Source organism: Neolamprologus multifasciatus, unplaced genomic scaffold, assembly GCF_963576455.1.
Source record: "Neolamprologus multifasciatus unplaced genomic scaffold, fNeoMul1.2 chr13_unloc_6, whole genome shotgun sequence".
Classification (NCBI taxonomy): Eukaryota; Metazoa; Chordata; class Actinopteri; order Cichliformes; family Cichlidae; genus Neolamprologus; species Neolamprologus multifasciatus.
In genome coordinates this window covers 573-18,610 of record NW_028181979.1, presented here as the reverse complement: position 1 = coordinate 18,610, position 18,038 = coordinate 573, and the positions used below count along the sequence as shown (strand labels likewise).

Genomic DNA, 18,038 nt, shown 5'->3' with positions numbered 1-18,038 from the left:
GAATTATAAATTCAAGAGGATTTGGATTTCTTTCGATTTCCTGCAGGATTACAACTTCCGAGAGTTTCCATTTTATTTTATTTTGTTTTATTTTGAATTATAACTTTGAGAGGATTTGGATTTCAACTGAATCCCTGGAGTGTTGAAGTTGCAGGGATGCAAAACAGAGATAAGGGCCTCTTCAGGCATGGATGTGCCCGTTCTCTCCTCAATCTCTCTCCTCAAAAGATCAACATTAGCTAAGAGTGGGTTAATTAGATGAGTATTAAGTGATTTCATTATGTGATCATAGTATGTGAGCTGGCTTTTCCCCCCTCCTGCTAAATTGCTTTAATAAAATATCCTGCATTCAAAAGGTTTAAATAGTGGACATTCATTTTTTAACTCTTTCTAAAACAGCAACAAGGCATAAAGCTGTGGATAAGTTTACACCTATATAAATATCACTTACACATTTAATTTACAGTTACAAGTTACAAAGTCACTTTCATCTACGCAGGACTGTAAGCTGTCGTCTGTGAGGCGTCAGCTGTGTTTGTTTGTAACACAGTTCATGGTGGAGAACAGCTGCTCACATATGTATGTGGATCTGAAGATCGTCAGGACTCCAAATGCATATTTCTTCATGTTTATGTGTCGGGATGGCATTCCATGTTTCAAACAAGGTTCTCAGTATCACCTGAAAATCCAGTCACATTTAACAGGGATGGATCGATGGTCAGGGCAGTGATGGGGAAGGATAATGTGGGTTTTTCCTCTCTGAACTCGTGGAATTATTTCCCAAATAACTGTGGTGATTGCAGACTGCAAATGCTCTGAATTTATTAACTGTCAGTTTGCACTCAAACGCTAACACCTCCTCCAGCATGTGTAACGCTGTGCCTCCTCTCCCCTGAAGACTTGTATTCAGCTTCTTCTGGTTCGCTGTAATGTCCACAAAGTGCAGCTTTTTCAGCCACTCTGGCTGTTCCAGCGCAGAAAAGGCGAGCCCTTTGCTGCTCATGAAAACTTTCACCTCTCCCAGACATTTTCCAATTTCATTGTACTACTGTACTATGTATGACTGTGCAATGACAATAAAGAGTTATCTTATCTTATCTTACATGCAGCAAAGCGTTTCAGCACCTCTCCTCTGGACAGCAGGACTCTGTCATACAGCAGGAGATCAGGGTAAATGCTCTCCACCTCATCCAGTAATGAGGTGGAGAGCATTTAAACCTTTTGCCATTATTTTATTGATGATCTGAATGACAACATTTATGACCTCTGTGCATTCTAGAGGAAAGGTTTGCGCACACAATGCCTCTTGGTGCAGGATGCAGTGAAACGTCAGCAGCTTTCTATCCAGTGACTTCTGCAGCCAGGCCACAAAGCCCCTGTGCAGTCATACTTACCATACTTTTATTTTTATATTTCAATATCACAATAATCTTCTCATTTAGAACTACAAGTTAAAAAAGAACTAACATAAGTTGCTGATTTGGACCCTAAAATCCAGAGAGTAATTATTCATGGTAAGGAATTCATGTGGACTCTAAGCCTGTGGGCAGGCAAGGACATTTAAACAGTGAGGCTGACGACCTACCATTTCTTCGTGTGACTGCTTCTGGTCTAAAAGGGACTCCAATACCAAAATCGCTGAATTTGACACATAGAAATGCTGGATGATCAGGCGATGTGTCAAACACAATGTTGTCTGGCTTAATGTCTCGATGGTAGACACCCTTGGATTGCATTTCAGTGGCTGCATGTACCAGCTGTCTCATTATGACCAGACAGACAGATGAAAAATACGTTCAAATAATCAGATTTACATCATCCATTAAAGTTTGCCATATATGTTATCTTGCCACTCGCTGACCTTAACCTCCCTCTCGTGCACAAAGGTTCTTCTGTTTGCCAGGTAGGCTTCCAAGTCTATGTTTTTTTGGCCTTTCAAAGACCATAATGAGTTCGTCTTCCAAGTCATACCAGTCGTTTTAAGCGGGCGTCACATTGCTGCTCGTAGCCTCTGGTCCTGCCCCCACTTTTATTAGCAATGCCACCTCCTTGGGAATCTCGGTCATTTTACCATTAAGAAGCTTGAGAAACAGAACATCAAGGTCAGTGTTCAAACATTAGGCTGTTTGAGGTACACGTTGGGGGAAAACAACAGAAAAAGACAAACATTTCTTACCACTGGTAGGTAGCTGACTAAAAACTGAGCAACATGCTTAATCACCACCTGCATTACAGAGAAAATGTGTTTTAGAAAAAGAGAACAGGAGGAACTAGAAGAATTGTAAAGTGCACACATAAGAAGCCATACTGGGAAATTGTCTTCTCTGCGTTTTCCAAAGCCTCCGTCACCCAGCTTATCCTGCTCCTCGAATTTTTCTTCAAAGTCCTCTACAGAGAGACAAAACAAATTGAATTTAACAGGTAAAGGAGACTTTACTCACCTAGATATTTACGCACAGCCACAGCACGTGGTGTGGTAAAGGTCGGCCAAGATTTTGACCACATGTCAGAAACTGGATCAAAATTGGACTAAACTCACTTGAACTCTGACTTTGTCTGCACTTAGAACTATCACAAGACATTAAAACAAAACATCGGGCATTGATGACATCACAGGAATCTAACATTCTAATCTATGCAAACTGTCTCCATGGCTACATAATATCAAATTAAATCATAGCAAAGGAGTAAAAAGCAGGATCAGTCTTAGGGTGTATGTTACATGTTTGCCAGTTTGGATGAGTGAGTGCAATACTTCATCGGCCTGTGTTGTAGCAACCTGTTGAACCTGCTGAGAAACTTTTCTTTGTCCACTCTGCCCCAAACTTCACATGCTCCATAAAAGTCGAGGCCTAGAGACCTCTGCATAGTTATTAGCATTAGGTTATCAGTATCATCTGATATATATGACATTTACAGTACAGTACTCACACATGACATAGGAGGAATAAATATGAACTTTTTGACATAAATTTGATCATATGAAATTGGATATTTTTAAAAATATGAAACTTTTTCCTTCCGTCATACTTCAGAAATATAATATATTAAGTTTTGAACATTTTAAAACATTTAAGTTTGCTCGTTGTATTTACAAGATCCTACATGGACGTGCTCCACAATCATTGGTCAGTCATGTTAAAATCCATTATCAGTGGAAAACAAACCTGATCCTCTACTAGAGGCGATTGTGCAATACCTTTTAGACATAACACTCAGCAAACAGTTATTATTAGTTAAAGTCAGTGAGATTTGGAGTGATACATGACACATGACGGAATAAGACACGCAGACTTAGCATGACGAACCGACGAGGAACACGTACACTGTAAATACATACAGAGGGAAAAGAGGACTAGAGATGAGACATGGACATAACTAAGCACAAACAGAACATGATGGCTGGGGGGAAAACACACGTGACAGAAGGAATGGGTCACAAGGGCAAAGCATGTAAACGAGAGGAGGAGACGGGAGAAAAAGACATTACTGAAATACATGAAGGGCCAGGGCTGGGGCAGCCAACCAGTCACAGACAAACAGCCACATTTTTTACTGTGTCACCGCAAAGAGCCACATCATACACCTGGGCACACATGAACATCACCCATCCCTTCCTCTGTCCTGCGTTCAGTTTGGGGTATCAAACTCAGGACCCTAACCCCATCAGGCCGGGGTCTTTGTGTGGAGTCTGCATGTTCTCTCCAGCTTCCTCCCACAGTCTAAAGACATGCAGTCAGTGGGGGTCTTCTCGCCCCGTTCACATTCACACAGAGATGCATTGAAGATCACCTTGTGGTTAGTGCCTTCTATTGACCCTGTGCACGAGAAAATGCTAACTTCCTGGTTTGAGACCGGATGTGGGATTGTGCATTTCCGTTAGCTTTACTTTGCGGTCAATCACTACTGCTAAGATATACTCCAAAATCATGTCCAAAACTCGAAAACGGAAAGATCACGTTAAGTTACAAAGAGGAGAAGGTGGGAACACTCACCACTGTTGTGTTATAAAAAATCTAATGATCAACTTTGACGTTTAAAGAGTTTAGATCGATCAGTTGTTTACATCACTCAACACAAGCAGAACTGCATCACTGCATGCAGAAGACACATCGTCCACATTCAGAAGCACATCTCTGTATAGTGACTGGTCTTATGATTTAAACAGGTAAATGTTCAGCATTCAAACTACAGGTGAACAATAGTCAAACCAGATGTTTCCCGTTATGTCGATATCAGCTAGTCAAGTACACACCTACACAGCATGTAAACAAACCGTGAAAAAGAGCCACACAAAAAATGAATGATTGCTGGTAAGGGTTTCTATACATTAGTATTTACAAGGGTATGTTGTGACTTACCTTCAAAATTACAGCGGTCCCTCACTATAACGCGGTTCACCTTTCACCTGGCTGTTTCGCAGCTTTTTTAGTGCAAGTTTGCATGCTTATTTTTTTATATCACATTGTGTCCTGCCTCCTGATCGCTGCAGACGATCTCCTCCGTGACGTGACGTCTCTCCTGTACAGTACAGAATCGCTGCATCGATGGCTAGCAGTGTAACTCTGAAGTGCAGTACTGTATGTCCACGATGTCAACGAAACGTTTTGCACCGTCAAAAAATAAAATTGGCTACTTGATTTCACCTATCGCTGGTTATTTTTAGAACATAACACCCGCGATAAATGAAGGACAGCTGAGAAATATAACATTTGAATCACTTTTCTCTTTTGCCCTGAGGCGCGGGTAAAAATATTGACAAGTCGATGAACATCATTTACAGATATATTGGGTAAATGCCCGAGACATGTATAGAAATGTAAATCGCCGCTTTATTTATTTATTTGCTTAACTTGTTTTGGACCGTAAACAGGGCGTGAATAGGACACCGGAAACAAAGCTCCCCACAGGAGTTTCCGCACTGGAAGTAGCACATGCTAACGTGCACATAGTCAATTCGATGTACAGACTGAATAATAACACCTTCTAATTAGTTCTGTCTCCTATTGGTGCTCTTCTACGAGTAATCAGTGCTTGATGGCTTACTAAGCTTAACGTTTTTCACAACATTGATAACAAACACACACAAAACAACAACAACATATATTATCTAAAAAAAGCTTGATTGGACCACATTTTGATGTTCATCCTACATGTTTATTGAGATTGTCTAATGTCTGCGACGGTATCTTCTCCCACGTCTGCGGACACCCGAGGCCTTGTGGGCTCTCCTGCGTCTGCGAACGGGGCGAGAGGCACGTTTGCGTCTATACCTGCGTTGTGGCATCGTCCAAAACGGCGGTACCTGCTCCACGTCACGGGTTCTATTTATGGACTCACCTGGCAACTTTAGTGAGGTCACTGCTGATGTTGTCACTGTTGGTGTGACCTCATGACTCATTCATGCCATCTGAACTGTGGTGTAATTATGAGGTCACAGGGGGACGTGAATTTATTCACAAAGTTGAAAGAGAGTTTGGGTCATAACTCAAAGACACAATGATGCAGTCAAATCATTGGAATTAAATATCTGTAAATTAAACGATTTAGAGGGGTCTGACATCACATCCAGTCTCTCTGTTGTGATGTCAAATATCAATGCCAGACTCGCTTCTCTGTTGTGATGTCAAATATCAATGCCAAACTCGCTTCTCTGTTGTGATGTCAAATATCAATGCCAGACTCGCTTCTCTGTTGTGATGTCAAATATCAATGCCAAACTCGCTTCTCTGTTGTGATGTCAAATATCAATGCCAAACTCGCTTCTCTGTTGTGATGTCAAATGTCAATACCAGACTCGCTTCTCTGTTGTGATGTCAAAAATCAATGCCAAACTCGCTTCTCTGTTGTGATGTCAAATATCAATGCCAGATTCGTCTCTCTGTTGTGATGTCAAATATCAATGCCAAACTCGCTTTCTGTTGTGATGTCAAATATCAATGCCAGACTCGCTTCTCTCTGTTGTGATGTCAAATATCACTGCGAAACTCGCTTCTCTGCTGTGATGTCAAATGTCAATGCCAAGCTCGCTTCTCTGTTGTGATGTCAAATGTCAATACCAGACTCGCTTCTCTGTTGTGATGTCAAAAATCAATGCCAGTCTCGCTTCTCTCTGTTGTGATGTCAAATATCAATGCGAAACTCGCTTCTCTGCTGTGATGTCAAATATCAATGCCAAACTCGCTTCTCTGTTGTGATGTAAAATATCAATGCCAGATTCGTCTCTCTGTTGTGATGTCAAATATCAATGCCAAACTCGCTTCTCTGTTGTGATGTCAAATATCAATGACAGACTCGCTTCTCTGTTGTGATGTCAAATATCAATGCCAAACTCGCTTCTCTGTTGTGATGTCAAATATCAATGCGAAACTCGCTTCTCTGCTGTGATGTCAAATGTCAATGCCAGATTTATCTCTTTTGGGATGTCAAATATCTGTAACGTGAGGGTTCACTAGATGGTCTGGAATCTCTCTGAATAATTAGAAACAGCAAGATGGAGACGGATAACTTTTTAGCAGCCTCTTTACTCTCAGCACACGGCAACAACAACCCACACTTCCTGTGTGCCGCCCTCATGAATACTTCACTGGCCTCTCAGAAACCAGGAAATCTTATACTCAGATCTAAACAGGAAAACAACCAGGTAGATATAACACATACTTATTACTGGTTTGAACATGCATGTCTAAACATTCAAACGTGTAAACATGTAAATATCAAAACTTAAAACGGATTTAAATTTACTTCTACACTTTACATTTCCCTCCCCCCCCATATAAGAAACGTCCCCGTTTCCCTACAGAAAAGGAAAAAAAAACGAAACAACATACTGCGAGCAAAGGGGACAACGATAAAACAACAGCAAAACCAAAAACAAGTTCAGTTCAAAACATAGTCCTTGAGGTATCTGGGAGGCACAACTTGACGTCTCCCACATCGCCGTGAAACACCAGATACTCGATGAGGAGTTGAAGGGACAATGTCTGATTGGTGTATCACCACATGGCCAAAGGGGGGAGTTGTTACAGTCTCAGACCGAGGAGGAGGGGACAAAGGAGAGTGGGAATGGGGTCGTGACTGGTTTAGAAGTGGTGGCTGACAAACCTGAGGGTCTGATGAGGTTGCAGGTCTGCGGCCCTGAACATTCCAGCTCCCTTTAGCTGCAGATTTTGAAGCTGTGAAGGGCAAAGCACCTGATAATGCAGTCAACTGTGGAATCTGGGGCTGTGCAGGTATGTCACCAGCAGGCGAGTTGGTTCCACCTTTAGGGACAGGTGCTTTGTAAGGCCTGAGACGATTGTAGTGAACAATTTGAGTCTTATCTGATTGGTCCAGGAGGTAGCGAATCCTGTACGTGACACCAGGGTTTTCTCCATCTGTTCCAAGGCACTCCAATATCTCTAAGGGGCCCTTCCAATGTGGAGCAAGTTTCTGCTTTGCTGTAGTGGGGTCATTTAACCACACCAAGTCACCCGGACCATAAGGAGTGTGTTTGATGCCCCTATCATACAGTTGTTTCTGCTGGGTGTGGGCACAATCTCTGTTCCATGCAGCAGTGCTGAAGGCAGACTGAAGTCTCTGAGTCAACTGGGTGACGTAGTCAGCAGGAGAAGCAGAGGTAGATGATGCTGGCATGTTGGTAGGCAACAGCATATTAGCAGGCATCCGTGCCTCATGTCCATGTGTGAGAAAAAATGGCGTAAACCCCGTGGTAGAGTGAGGACTGGTGTTGTAAGCCAAAGCAACTTGATTGAGGCAGTCATCCCATTCGCCAGGCTGCTGAAGGAGTAACTTAGCTAACTGGTCAATAAGTGTTCGGTTGAACCTCTCAACCATACCGTCGCATTGAGGGTGATATGGGCTGGTCCGTGTCTTCTGGATGCCTAGCAGCTGACACAGATGTTTCACCAGGTCAGATTCAAATTGACGTCCTTGGTCTGTGTGTAGCATTTCAGGGATGCCGTGCTGACAGATGAAGTTGTCAAACAGGCATTTTGCAACTGTTGTGGCACGTTGGTCTGGGATAGCATAGAGATTGACATATTTCGAGAAATAGTCTTGAACAACGAGCACATATCTGTTGCCACGACTCGTAATGGGGAGTTCAAGTATGTCAGCTGCCACCTTTTGAAATGGCTCTGTAGCAACAATTGTTTTCATTGGAGCTCTGTGATGAGGTGTGGGATTCCGTCTGGCATCACATGGAGTGCATTGTGTGCACCATATTCTGATGTCACGTGACATGAATGGCCAGTAATATAGCTGCTGAGCACGTTTCAGGACCTTATCTGCTGATAGATGACCGGACACTGGGTTGCCATGCAGCAGCTGTAGAAGAGTGTCTTTTAAAGATTCAGGAACAACCAACTGATGCAACACTGACTTTTGGGACGGGTTGAAAGCTTTACGACAGAGTAAGCCATTGTGGAAGGTAAGTCTAGAGTACTCATGCCATAGCACTTTTTCCTGAGGTGGGCATTTTTTCATACGCCAGTAGGGTGGTTTCCGACCCTTAGCTTTCCAGCCAATGACTTCTGACAGTACAGGATCTTTTTGTTGTTCGCTTTTGAGATCATCTTCAGGCAGCTCAAGCACAAATGTGGATGAAACAGATAGCGCTGCACACTGCAGTCGTGGATCAGAAAAGTCATTGCATGGAATGTGTTTTTGGTCACTACTGCAGGGACTATGGTTGGGCGGGCCTGCAGGACCTACGCACCTCTCTTCAGGTCTCAAGGTAGCAGAAGCAGTGCAGACTGTGTCCTGCTCTACGGTGTCACCAGTGACAGGGCGACGTGAGAGTGCGTCCGCATTGAGGTGGCGGTGGCCATCTTTATGAATCACAGTCCATTCAAAAGGATCGAGTTCAAGAGCCCAGCGAGCACGGCGACCAGTTCTATCACTGTCAATGGGTATTTTCCGAAGACCCAGGAGGGGCTTGTGATCCGTGACAATAACAAATGGCTGCTTGTAGAGATAGTGACGAAAATGTCTAACTGCCCAAACAATGGCCCAGAGTTCTCGATCATAAGTCGACCACTTTCGTTCTGCCTTTGTAAGCGCATGGCTAGCATAGGCAATGACTTTCTCTTGCTGTCCCTGTTTTTGAGCTAGTACACTGCCAATCGCTGTGCTTGAAGCATCAGTATACAGAGAAAATGGCAATGTGAAGTCAGGGAATGAAACCACTGGAGGGTTTGAGAGGGCATGTTTCAGATACATGAATGCATCCTGGCACTGAGAAGTCCATTGAAAAGTTGCATGCTTTTCAGTGAGAGCACGTAGGGGGACACTCTGGTGCGCAAAGTTTTGAATGAACTTGCGATAATATGAACAAAGTCCAAGGAATGACCTCACTTCTGTCGCTGTTCGTGGAATAGGCCAGGCTTGCACACTGTTCACATTTCTGGGGTCAGGCTGAATGCCATTTTTTGATACAATGTGGCCCAGAAATTGTACCTGATCTTTGGCAAAACAGCATTTTGAGGGGTTTAGCTTCAAACCACTTGCCTGGAATCTGCTGAAGATTTCTTCCAGGTGCTGGAGATGTTCTGCGAAAGAGCGGCTGTAAATGAGGACATCATCCAAATACACTAAGCAGGTTTTCCAGGGAAGGCCACGAAGTACCATCTCCATTAACCGCTGACATGTGGCTGGAGCGTTTGTGAGTCCCATGGGCATAACAGTGAAGTGGTAAAGTCCACTGCCAGTTGTGAAAGCAGTTTTCTCACGATCCTTCTCTTCCAGTTCAACCTGCCAATAGCCATGTTGAAGGTCCATTGTGGAGAACCAGGCAGAACCTGACAGAGCATCCAGTGCATCATCAACCCTTGGAAGAGGATAAGAGTCTTTGATTGTCACTGCATTGAGTTTCCTATAGTCGAGACAGAAACGCCACGTACCATTTTTCTTTCGCACCAAAACAACTGGGGCGGCCCATGGGCTGTAGCTTTCTTCGATGACACCTGCCTTTAAAAGGTTGTCAACTTGAGTCTGTATTTCAGCTCTCTGTTCGAGTGTCACTCTATAGGCTCTTTGTTTAATCGGTGTTGCATCACCTGTGTGAATATGATGCTTAATTATGCCTGTGTGACCTCTGTCCTCTGAGTGCTTACTGAAGATTCCTGAATACTTCTGGAGAAGTGATTTCAGGGACTGAACCTGGGAGTGTGACAAGTTTGTTTCATCAATTTCTACCTGCAGAGTCGAATCATACACAGGTGAAGTAGCACAACATGTCTGCTCCAGAGGGATGATATCAACAGATGAGCCTGAATGAAACTCACCAAGATGCTGTCCAGGGTACAGTTCGATTTCATCGCTGGAGGGATTAAGCATTCGAACCACTGTAGTACCATTCTGAACTTCACTGAGAGTGTGAGCCACAACGATGTCACATGTTGGATTAGGGATCAAGACACCATAGTAGTCTGCTGGAACAGGAGAAGCCGGTGTGGCTGCTGACACACAGGCTGTGATCAGAGTTTCGCTCATAGCTGGGATTTTGGTTGGCGCTAACACAGAAACATTACAGCAGGCAGCCACCTCATGTCCTTTGGGCAACAGGGGAATTTTCATGTCCCACAGTTGCAGTACTTTGTTTTTGAGGTCGAGAAGAGCATGGTGCCTCTGCAGAAAATCCCAACCTAGAATGACTGGCTGGTAAGCACCCCTGAGGACTTCAAATTCCTGCTGCCATACCTGAGTCCCAAGCCTAATACCAACAGTTAACTTGCCTAAGATTTCCAGACGTTCTCCATTGACCGAACGAGCTGGCACAGAGGATGCTACCATAGGCCGTTTTTTTAAAGCTGGATGAGAGTTTCGAAAATCTTCACTCACAAGGGAGACAAAGGAACCAGAGTCAATTAGAGCACACACTTCAATGCCCTCGACAATAGCCAAAACGTTAGAGGAGACTGATCCATCAGATTCTGAGGGGAACTGGGGGATGTGGTTTTGGGGCTCTGATACTGTAGCTGATGTTTGCCCCTCAACAGCAGCTAATGAAAGTTTCCCTGTGGGCCGGAGGTTAAATGTGCAGGCCTTTCCGGGGACTGGAAACGAACACTGGTCCTACTGTAGGACCCGGCATCTCTAACTCTACGTGGAGCAGGACTGGGACTGCGTCAGTATCTGTTATTGTCAGGGTAATTGTACCTGGAATACTGGGAGGGCTGTTGGGAATGGTATGTGCGTTGATCATGTTTCTCACATTTGTCCCACTCATTGAACCTCTGGGGAACAGGGGAAGAAGGACGTTCACGGTGAGACTCTGGATCACGATGATAACGCCTCTCAGGTGAGCAATAGTCTCTGGGATGTTGTCTGGCATGATAAGGCGACGGGGATGCACTGCGGGTGCTGTACTGAACATTGGAAGAGGAGGATCTATCACGACTGGAGTCCAAACGCTGGGCAAGGTAACTCTGTTTCTCCCGTAACTGCTGTACTTCATGTTTCAGGCTGGTTACAGTAAGCGTGAGCTCCTCAACTGCTTGAAGAAGTTTAGCATCAGTAGGCTGAGGACGTATCATAGCAACCTGTTCCGAAGACGGAATATGAGAGGATCCTGCAGCTGTAAGTTGCAGTGCTGCCCGTGCTCTCTCACAACGGCTGGCAATGCGCAGGGCTCCGTTGAGATCCTCTGCACCCATCTCATGAATCTTAGATTGCAAGGTGGGGTCTAACCCAGCAACAAAACGGCGAAATTTTTCACCTTCCAAGGCATTGTAGTCATAGTTAGGGAAAGCTTCAAGCACAAGACGGGTAATATCTGCGCTGTATACATCTAAACTTTCACCTGGTTTCCGGGGGCGAGCGTTCACATGTGTCTGGAAGAATGGCAGAGAATATTTTGGACCGAAAACCTCTTTCAGCTTATCCTTCACTAGATCATAGTCTTTCTGGGTTGATGAAGGCAAACTGTCCCAGTACAAAAATGCAGCATCTGCTAGACGAGTAGGCAGAACAGAGGACATCACAGTTGCCAAATCTACCTCAGGTGGAGTCATAGCTTGCACTGCCACTTCAAAGCGACGAGACCAACTAGTAAAAGATTCAGTCCCATCTCCTTTAAAAACAGGTGGAAGATCTATTGTCAGGGCACTGGAGACGGTATGGTGGGCGGGAGCAAAAACAGTCAGTATTGCATCCACTGACCTCGAATGTGGCACAGGAGAAGAGCGCAGCTCGTGCACAGATTCATTCTCGTCAGCTGACATGTTCCCAACAAATATCCAGCTCAAAAAAATCACAAAAATCACAAAAACAGAGAGAAAAGCTGCAACAATCCTTACTATCTCCAAAAACTATTACTGTTATTATTTTCAGTTCATCAGTTGTTCACAGAGAGGGATAAATCCGAGCGGGAAAAAAAAATGATCCTATCCGCAGCTTGGGAGTAGAACTCACCAAATACACAGAGCCATCAAGAAAATAAATCCCACCGCTGCCACCAGATGTAACGTGAGGGTTCACTGGATGGTCTGGAATCTCTCTGAATAATTAGAAACAGCAAGATGGAGATGGATAACTTTTTAGCAGCCTCTTTACTTGTGCCGCCCTCATGAATACTTCACTGGCCTCTCAGAAACCAGGAAATCTTATACTCAGATCTAAACAGGAAAACAAGCAGGTAGATATAACACATACTTATTACTGGTTTGAACATGCATGTCTAAACATTCAAACGTGTAAACATGTAAATATCAAAACTTAAAATGTATTTAAATTTACTTCTACACTTTACATATCAATGCCAGACTCGCTTATCTGCTGTGATTCAAACTTTTTCAGAAACTTTTCTTTGTCCTGCTCTGCCACCTGACCTACAGCCACCCACTGTAGTGGGTTAGAAGAATTGTAAAGTGCACACATAAGAAGCCATACTGGGAAATTGTCTTCTCTGCGTTTTCCAAAGAAGACAGTCCCAAAGCCTCCTTCACCCAGCTTATCATGCTCCTCGAATTTTTCTTCAAAGTCCTCTACAGAGAGACAAAACAAATTGAATTTAACAGGTAAAGGAGACTTTACTCACCTAGATATTTACGCACACCCACAGCACGTGGTGTGGTAAAGGTCGGCCAAGATTTTGACCACATGTCAGAAACTGGATCAAAATTGGACTAAACTCACTTGAACTCTGACTTTGTCTGCGCTTAGAACTATCACAAGACATTAAAACAAAACATCGGGCATTGATGACATCACAGGAATCTAACATTCTAATCTATGCAAACTGTCTCCATGGCTACATAATATCAAATTAAATCATAGCAAAGGAGTAAAAAGCAGGATCAGTCTTAGGGTGTATGTTACATGTTTGCCAGTTTGGATGAGTGAGTGCAATACTTCATCGGCCTGTGTTGTAGCAACCTGTTGAACCTGCTGAGAAACTTTTCTTTGTCCACTCTGCCCCAAACTTCACATGCTCCATAAAAGTCGAGGCCTAGAGACCTCTGCATATTTATTAGCATTAGGTTATCAGTATCATCTGATATATATGACATTTACAGTACAGTACTCACACATGACATAGGAGGAATAAATATGAACTTTTTGACATAAATTTGATCATATGAAATTGGATTTGTTTTTGTTTTTTTTTGTTTTTTTGTTTTTTTTCGCCTGTCCCATTTGGTTCTTTAGCCGTCAGAATTGTTGTCTGAAGACCAACAAGGATACCCAATGGATTTATTTTGCCAAATGGATCATCATGGCATTGCCGTATTGGTCCATTTGATCGACCTTTGTTTTTATTATTTATTTTATTTTATTTTCAGTTGTTACAGACGGGACAGACATGAGTGAGGGATAGGAAAGGGAGAAAGAAAGAGGAAGGAAAAGAAAAACAGAAGGGGAGAGGGACAGTGAGAAAGGGGGGAAAAAAATATCTCCGGGATCACCTGTTGAGAGAAAAAGAATAGAAAACAAGCAAAAAAAACAAAACAAAGCAACATACTATACACAACACCATCGCATTAATCTAGCTAAGTGTAAACAGCAGTAAATACTAAATATTGAATGTTGTTGTGCAGCACGCAGGACAGACAGCGCACAATGTGCTTTGAAGTAGCAGCCAAGAAAGGTGTGATTTAAGTCTACAAACAGTGAACACCCATGTGCACACCTGTGTGGATCGGCGCGCTTGTATTCAAATGGTTTCCCCATGTAATGGTCTGCAAGAGGATGTAGAGAGCCATAGCCCCGTCCCCCAGGGCATGAAGCAGGCATGGAGGAGATCCAGGCCCCAGACATCCAGAGGTCCCAGAGTGCAAGAGCCCAAGGAGGACCACCGGAGGGGCATCCGTGCCACCTTCATGGGAAGGGCTGAGGATCAGACGAGGGGTCACCCAGTAGCCACCGGGCAGAAACTAGAGGGGGCTGCACCGGCGTGCCCGCCGGCTCCGCCGGTAGCCAGCTGTGCCAGAGTGAACCGAGCCGCAGGCACAGAGGCCGGAGGCCCGAGGGCCCTCCGCGCCCCGGAAGAGGCCCGACTGAGCAGCAGGCGCCAGGCCCCGCCAAGTAGCCACCGGGAGTGAGCTGGCGCATGACCTGAGCGCCCAGCCCCGGACACCAAGAACCAACAATGCACCGACCCCTGAGGGCATCAGTCACCGGCAGGGAGTGTGGTGAGGGGAGATAGGCCTCCACACACCTCCCAGAGAGGTGGAGTCTAAGACCCGACCTGACATATAGACACAGACAAACAGGCACACACAGACACAGACATGCATTCCCACCCTCATGCACACATATACAAACACTCAGCACTCACCCAACGTAGGAATAAACGTAAATGGACATGTACACACAATCACACTCCCCAAACATAGTCTATACCCCGGGTCCAGGTATCCTCGCCCCCAGAGGGGGAAACGGCACCCAGACCCAAGAGATGTTACCCTTCCCTCCGGGGTGGAGGCAAGCAGACCGCCCCAGGCTCCGCAGCAGCAGGGAGGCCAATCGGACAGCCAGCATCTCTTCCCAGCCCCCCCGCCCCGATGGCTAGCAGAGAACAGGGGTGTGTTAAGACCCCATACCTCCCTCCTCCCGCTCAAGTGTAGTGTTGCTGCGTGTTGCTCTAAAGTGTATTTAAAACAAGGGAGAGCATGGTGCTGCTGCCAGAGAGCAGCAGGTGTTAGCACGGCCCCTCCCGAGAACCCTCAATGTCTACATGGATTTAAAATTGAGAGGTGGGCACCGGCGCCAGAGGCAGGTTTGAATACACAGACCGTCTACTGGACGCCATTAACGTGCCCACCCTCAAGGCCCTATATATATATATATATGTGTGTGTGTGTTATGAGAGTGTAAGTAATGTGGATGTCTAAGTTGTGAGATAAAATTGAGGCACAGGTGGCCAGAAGAGGACAGAGGGGGGGTAATGTCTCCCCTGCACCCTGGTGACACACCCGCACCCCAAAGCCCTACCTGTGTGGGTGGGTGTGGTGGAGCGGGAAGAGGGAGGCAGCCGGGGATGGGGAGGAAAAGAAGGGAGGGGAGGGTGTCCCTCCCTAGGGCCAGCTCCCCCGCTGACCCCAATAGGCACCCCCGTCCTCTGGTATCCACCAAGGCAAGGGAGCCCAGGCCCATCCAGACCGGGGCCTACGGCAGCAGCACCGCCAAGCCCCACAGGACCCGGGGCAGCCCACCCTACCCCACCGCAGAGGAAACTGTACCCACCCCAACATTCAATCATCTCCCAGACTACACAAGACACAGACACCCAGGTTAAGTTTATTCTCCACCTCTCCTATGTCTCTCCCCCACCTGCAGAGTGGACTCCTGCAAAGATGGAACAACCTCCCTGCCAGTTGAAGAGCCCCCCGGTTAGGCCGATGCACAAGAGGCCCCCTGCGCCAGGGCTGAGCCCCCGTGCACCCACCCGCCCACAACCTCGGCGACACACCGACGAGGACCGAAGCCCCCAAGGCCCAGCCAGAGCCCCAGCACGGAGGCGAAGCACCCCCGAACCCCAAACCCCCACGCCCGGCCCGGATCCACTCAGGGGCAGCCAGGCCACCAGGCCTGATGAAATCACTTAATACTCATCTAATTAACCCACTCTTAGCTAATGTTGATCTTTTGAGGAGAGAGATTGAGGAGAGAACGGGCACATCCATGCCTGAAGAGGCCCTTATCTCTGTTTTGCATCCCTGCAACTTCAACACTCCAGGGATTCAGTTGAAATCCAAATCCTCTCAAAGTTATAATTCAAAATAAAACAAAATAAAATAAAATGGAAACTCTCGGAAGTTGTAATCCTGCAGGAAATCGACAGAAATCCAAATCCTCTTGAATTTATAATTCAAAAAAGAGCAGAGAAAAAGCCAAAAAATACAAAACCAAAGTGTAAGTGTGCAGTTCAGACAGCAGCTGATCTCTGGGCTCTAGAGTCTGACCAATTTGGTCACATTTGCGGCCAAATTTCTCACTGGTGCGACTAATAAAATCCTAGATCGCACCAGCGACCAGCCGTTCAGTACATTAAAAAAAAAGTCTCCGCAACTCTGAAAGTGTCCATGTGGTCAAAAACTGACACACATTATGCCCCTATCGTGGTCTAAACCAATTCATAGGGTTAACCAATCACAAAACTATTTCAACAACCACCAACCAGTAAATGAGAGCAGGTACACGGACTCCACACAAAGACATAAACACAGACCCGAAGCATCACAATCAGCTTTCTCTTCCTCGGCTTTCTCACCCGACGGCCCGTACACGGACACGCCGTAGGGGCTGAAAGCTGACAGCTCACTGACCGCGTCAGCGGTTTCCGTCTTTTTTGCGCTCGATTCTGAGCTGCAGGTTTTATCTCTCTCTAACCAAAATTCACTGAAGCAGCAGCAAAAGAAGATCCAAACTACGCTCCACATTTGATAAATCTCGTCATTAATGCCCTCTGACTTTTGCTGTTTTGTTTCCACCGCCTGCACAGCTCTCTCTCTCTCAGTGTACTTCAAGAACAGTTTCCCATCTCAAATCTCTGTTTCCTGCATTATTCATTCGCTTTATTATGCACAAGTCATATACAGTGCTGTTGGTCGCTGTTTTTCCCCACCAGAAAATGACCTTGAAAAGAATCATTTCTGCTGTTTTATAACGAAGAAATTGAAACTTTTTAAAATGATGCCAAATTGCAAAACTTTTGCTGTGTCTGTAATCAAACCTCTGTAACTTTGCTCTGCTTCACTTCAGCAGCATCAGGTAATGGTCAGATGTTGATTCATGTTTTCTTCACTTTTTGTTCTACTGCAGAATATTTTAAAGTGTATCTGCTACAGAAAACAGAGCAGGAAAATCTCCTTCATGTTTTTCTGTTTTATCCTCAGTTACTTTGACACAAAGGCCTCTGCTGTGATGCTCACACCTCTGATGAAGTCTCACATGTGTCAGCGCTGATAAATCATCAGAATTATAATATTTCTGACTGTCTGAGGCAAAATCAAATTGAATGGAATCAGGACCTCGTGAATCGAATGGATTACAGAAATCAGTGATGATACCCAGCCGTAGTGAGCAGCCTAGGCCCGACAGAAGTGGATGTAGCTGTGGGTAAAAAGGTGGAAAGAACTACTGATAACTTTTTTGTTAAGTTAAGGCCTGATCCTTCTGAAATTCATAGCCAGCTCTGACACGCAGCCATCAATCTCTGGGCGCTGAAAAAGCAGCAGTGTATCCAGAAAACACATTATATGCTGCGATAAATGCCCAAGTGTCCCTCTAACACTGCCTTTCAGTGGCAAACAGGTCAGAGGACACAGGATGACATCATACTGTACACCTATATGACATCATACTGTAAGGCTTATATGACATCATACTGTATGCATATATGACTTCATACTGTATTTATTGGCAATCCTGACGGTTGTTTGGAGTCATTGCTACTCTCAAACAATTACATACTCACGGGAGTTTCTTCTGGATCTTCGGTGGAAAGGCCCGTCTCTGGACTCTTTTCACCCTCCAGTGTTTTCCATCTCTGGATTATCCAGTAACCACAGGGGCACTTTTGTTTTTAACAGAGT

The 18,038-nt window shown here is 45.1% G+C and overlaps 1 long non-coding RNA gene across 1 annotated transcript; it reads right to left on the bottom strand.

The window, feature by feature from the left end:
* Positions 1 to 1,655: 1,655 nt before the first annotated feature.
* LOC146490390 (uncharacterized) lies at positions 1,656 to 2,333 on the bottom strand. The gene is made up of 2 exons (XR_014872770.1): positions 2,177 to 2,333; positions 1,656 to 2,081 (listed from the first exon to the last, which is right to left on the bottom strand). It is a non-coding gene; the product is annotated as an uncharacterized LOC146490390 (long non-coding RNA).
* Between the last annotated feature and the right edge of the window lie 15,705 nt (positions 2,334 to 18,038).